The sequence below is a fragment of the Euleptes europaea genome, chromosome 2 (assembly GCF_029931775.1).
Source record: "Euleptes europaea isolate rEulEur1 chromosome 2, rEulEur1.hap1, whole genome shotgun sequence".
In the NCBI taxonomy this organism is placed as follows: Eukaryota; Metazoa; Chordata; class Lepidosauria; order Squamata; family Sphaerodactylidae; genus Euleptes; species Euleptes europaea.
In genome coordinates this window covers 81,530,144-81,535,453 of record NC_079313.1, presented here as the reverse complement: position 1 = coordinate 81,535,453, position 5,310 = coordinate 81,530,144, and the positions used below count along the sequence as shown (strand labels likewise).

The window sequence follows — 5,310 nt, the reverse complement described above, 5'->3', positions numbered from 1 at the left end:
TTGTAGGCTCTGGGTTTAAGAGGCTCTTGGCTTGCAGAGACATTGGCCAAGGGGTCGCTGTGTTAGTCTATCATAGCAAAATAAAACTAAAGTCCAGTGGCACCTTAAAGATCAATAACATTTATTTCAATATGAACTTTTGTGAAACACAGCTCACTTCCTCAGATATGTGAAGGAAAAACATACTGTGAATTTTATCGCTTCTCGGCCTATCGGCTAAGATCAAGTATAGTGTGTAGTGTACTGTGAATTTTTCTTAAGGGTAAGATTACAGTGAAGGGGAAAGGAGCTGAGGAAGAGATGCTTTGTGTGAATTCTGCCTTGTGTCTTGAGAATTTACACTTGTAGGATTCGTGGTGGAATTCACACCAAGCCTCTCTGTCCTTAAGAAGACTTCCCAGCATGATCTTCCTTTCACATGTCTGAAAAGGCGAGATGTGATCCATGAAAGAATGTGTTGAAATAAATGTTGTTAGTCTTTAAGGTGCCACTGGTTACCAGCTTACTTGCAATTCTGACATTTCAGCACCTCTGCAACAGTATAGTAACTATGAGAGTTGCTGCTGAGCATTCACTGCTTGATGTCACATGATGAGCACTCAATTCTGCACAGACCTATATTCACGACATGCCAGCTTAGTCACATGAGTTTGTCCTCAGTTTCTCTTTCTGAAGGTGCAGACAGGGGGCGTTTCTTTCAACTGACCTTTTGGGGTAAGATCAGCCTGCTCCAGAGGGAATTGTGCCACTTCCTGAAGGACTGAACATTACATTAGTGGTGCTAGAAGGCTAAAGATGCCAAGGAGCTTATTCCACATTTGCCCTCCATTCATGTTCTCTCACTATGGAGCAATGGGTCATTTCCTTCCACCGGAGGAGGAGGAGGAGGAGGATGAGTTGGTTTTTATATGCCAGCTTTTTCTATCACTTAAGGAGGAAGCAAACCGGCTTACAATCACCTTCCCCTCCCCACAATAGACTCCCTGTGAGGTAGGTGAGGCTGAGAGAATGTGACTAGCTCAAGGTCACCCAACAGGCTTCAAGGTCACCCAGCAGGGGAAACAAATCCAGTTCACCAGATACGTCTCCACTGCTCATGTGGAGGAGTGGGGAATCAAACTCGATTCTCCAGATCAGAGCCCACCGCTCTTAACCACTACACCACGCTGGCTCTTTTAGCACCTGGCCTGAGCCTGCCAAGTTTTTACAAACTGCCAAACTCTTTAATTGGTTTGAATCTTATCCATCCTTCCTCTCCATACAAATACACTATGAGGTAACTTACAAATATCAATACAAGAAAATCATAAACATACAACAAAATAAAATAACAGCAACATTGAGATAATTAATAGAGCGATAATCAAAACAGCGAGTGACCTTAAAATGCAGCATCACTTGAAAACAATAAACTGTACAAATAATTGCAAAATAAAAACAGCTTCCATCTGAAACGTGAAAATAAAGATCTTAGAAGGCAACATAAGATAACAATGAAAAAATATGGATCCACAGGAATAAAGGTCAATTATCTAAACACTTGAGGGGGGGGGGGCAATAGAAAGGTCTGTTCCTGGCACCTGAAGGATTGAGAAGTTAGAGCCCCTGTAAGGAGGGAGCTCCATAATTTGGGGCCACAAGTAAAAAGGTCTTGTTTTTGCTGCTCAGCTGAATGTGGGAGTATATGGAGCAGGACCGCTGATGATGTAATCACTATTGTCAGGAAGGTACATACACAAGAACGCTTCCTTCAGATACTCTGGTTCTAGTACACATAGGGCTTTAGTGGTAGTGACTAGCACTTTGAATTGTTTTCAGAAGTATGCTGGAAGTCAGCAAAGCTGTTTTAAAAGTAGTATGGTATGTATAGGTTGTATCCCCTACCACTGACTGCATTTTGAACCAATTGAAGTTTCCAAACAACCTTCAAGGGTGACCCCACATGGACCCCACATTGCAGCAATCCAGCTGTGCACAGACATTCTGCAGAAATTTCTGTTTATCGATGGGGTTTCTTAAGTGAGATGTAACCAAAGCATGGATAGCTGTAGCCAAATCCTACTTCTTAGGAAACAGTCATAGTTGGCAAACCATCTGGAATTGGTAAAAGATGGTATATGACTCAAGGAAATCTGTATCGCCATCTGTTGATCCTGATTGAAAAGCACATCCAAGCTGCAAACCTGTTTCTTTAGGAGGAGTGCAATCCCACCTAGAAGAAACTGATTTCACAATCTTTGGCTGACCTTATTATCGACCAACAGTACCTCAGTCTTATCAGGATTAACAGCCCATTCCTGACCTGCAAGGATGAAAGTCCTTTGGAGGCCAGGAAAGGGCTACGCTACCATGTGGCACAGCTGCCGCCAGCCATGCCACTTACACCATCCAGGTTGGCGCGGACACTGGTGGGGGGACCCAGACACCGGTCTCCCGGTGCTGCCACGGCAGCGCCACCCAAGAATGCTGGCTGGGCCTTCCGCCAGCATCCCACTGGCGCAAAGCCCCGTGCCGGTGTCCCAGGGGTCATTCCCAGGGCATGCCGGGCGGCAGAGCTGCCAGTAGGCAGCTTCCTGTCCCCTTTTGCCCTGGTACACCGACGGCAAGAACAGCGTTCCTGTGCCAGCTTTTTTTGCGGGCGCAGCCTCGCTGTTTTCAATGGGGCAAAATGCCACATTTAAAAATTTAAAAAGACTCCAAAAGGCTTTTTAAAGCCTTTCGGCGGCCAGGGAACTGTTTTGGAGGCGCCGCGGTGCTGTCCCTGGCTGCTCCAGGCTCAGGAGTGGGCTGCCCGTCTTAGTTTGTTTGCCATTATTCAGTCCATTATTGCCTCCAGACATCTATTTTAGATATCTACCCTGATTCTATTGAAAGGGAGATATAGAGTTGGATGTCATCTGCATATTAACCAAAGATTAGTCCAAATTGTTCTAGCAGTGTTGGAAGAAAGGGGGGTGGGGAGTTAGAAACATTCACAAATGAATAAATAAGTAAAAATAGCAACACAGAGTATAGGAGAATATACATAACAACATAGTATAACCTCATCTAGGGCTGGTAGGCCTGAGACTGCCATGAACGGAGACTGCTGTATGGGCTTTTATTTCAACCACAACTCCCAACTTCTCACTCATACAGTTTTCAAGTGTGCCTTGAAATTTTGAAATAATATAGTAAAATTGCTTAAGAAATCAGACTATCTTGAACTAAAAAAATCAGCCTTTGTACCCTTAGGAGGCCCCTTGTTCCAAAGTTCTGCAGCACCAGACTGATTCCTCACCCTCATTATATCCCGATCTGAATCGTGAATTTTTGTTACAGGCTGTCTTTGGGCGAAAACACACGGTCGCTTTAGCCTCCTTTATTCCCTGTTTCAGCCAGGATTCAGCCAGGATCGAACACATGTGTTTTCGCCCAACTGCGTTGGATCCTGGCTGAAACAGGGAGTAAAGGAGGCTAAAGCGACTGTGCGTTTTCACCCTTTGACACAAGTAAAGACCCTTCCATTTCTGAAATTGCCAAGAGAAACTGAAATGCATCTTCTGCCCTCTGGTGGTTAACTTCAGAAAACGGTTATCAGGCAAGGTCAATTACTTCTGGAAGCAGGGACCTTTCAGTAGGGAGCTGGTGGCAACCATGCTTTAATTGTGGATTGATTTATGCTTGATATATAGAAAAAGGACTTCCAGAAGAGTGGCTAAGTGGTGTCAGAAGCCTCTGTCTTGTGCAGTTGCACAGCTTTCCATCTTCCTTTATAGAGATGTTGCTTCCTGGTGACAATAACAACCTTATTTGGGCTTAGAAGGGCAGATGTTACCTGGGGCAAGATGCCTTATTTGTCTTTAGAGGACACAAGCAGCATGTGTCAACTTAGGCACATCCTAGGTTAGTCCAGTTTCCCTTCAGGCACTGGTCTGTGTCAGAATGATGAAGCAGCTTCATGATGGGGAGGGGCTGTGGCTCAGTGGTAGAGCATCTGCTTTGCATGCAGAAGGTCCCAGGTTCAATCCCTGGCATCTCCAGTTAAAGGGACTAGGCAAGTAGGTGATGTCGGTCTGAGTAGACAATACTGACTTTGATGGACCAAGGGTCTGATTCAGTATACGGCAGCTTCATGTGTTTAAGCTTCTCTCTTAGCAGCAGCTAGTGCTATTCACAAAATGCTTGGGGCAGGGGAAGACGGAACAGATACATTCCAGAGTGGAAACCACTGGTCCAGCGCTGCCTTGAAAACGGAGTATGTCTCTAGGAGTTACGAGGAAATGATTTTATGAAGAACTGTGTATATTTGCTTGGGTGACTGGGTCGAGAGTTCAGTCCCTAAGCAGGGTTCTTCTAAGCCTAATGCACAACGTGCTACTCTGTAGTCTGATATTTAACTTCAGCAGTAAAGTGATATAGGGAATTTAATAGGCTTAGCTGATGCAACCATCACCAGTGATGATCTAGGCTCTGCCCTCTCTTGGCAGCTCACACCAGCCACTCAGACTTGGTGCCAGCTTATGCATTAGGCAGGATGAAATGGTGAAGCTTTTCCTGGACTATGCCACTTCAGGCTGCAGGTGGGAGAGTGACTTTTTGAAAACACCCATAGAACACTCTGGCAACAATTAAAGGCCCAGCTCCGCACCCACATTACTAACTGGCAGCATGTGCAACTACTTTGGCAGTTGCTATAGTGAAACCACAAGCTCTTAGCAACAGGAGGCTCTGCCTCGATGTGCTTTCTTATTAGTCACAGCGGAGTGTGGATCTGGGTTTATATGCCCTTGCGGTATATTTATATTAACAGTTGCTACTGAAAGGCCTGTGATTACCTGACTTGGTCGTGACCCAAGGCTAGAAGTTTCGAGATATACTCAATAAAAGGCCTACAGGATGGTGGAAGTGGAGGCTGCATGAAATAGAGGAGATCTACGGTCTGTTACAAGCAAAGTTTACTTTAAATTGGAGATATGGTTGCTAAATGAAGATTATCCTATCGCTTATACACAGGTATTAATTAAGTCATTACCTGAAAACCCCTTCACTTAGAGGTTGATCTTTATAGAATTAGGCCATTTAGAAAGATGGTTCTGAAACCCAACATTTGAGCCTTAATCTGAAGATGCTAAGGGAAGAATTGTGTAGGTAAAGTTTAATATGGTAGATTATTTGGTCAACATTTATTTGATTACTTATAATATTTGTATCCTATCTTATTTCTTTGAACTCAAGGTGGCTAAAACATAAAACAAAGTGAACACAAAATATGAAAATCCATTAACAAAAATAATGCACATATTTAAAGACTCACACAGATTAAAAAAA

At 44.0% G+C, this 5,310-nt stretch overlaps 1 non-coding gene across 1 annotated transcript; it reads left to right on the top strand.

The window, feature by feature from the left end:
• Positions 1-3,950: 3,950 nt before the first annotated feature.
• TRNAA-UGC (transfer RNA alanine (anticodon UGC)) lies at positions 3,951-4,022 on the top strand. Its single transcript has one exon. It is a non-coding gene; the product is annotated as a tRNA-Ala (tRNA).
• The last annotated feature ends 1,288 nt before the right edge of the window (positions 4,023-5,310 follow it).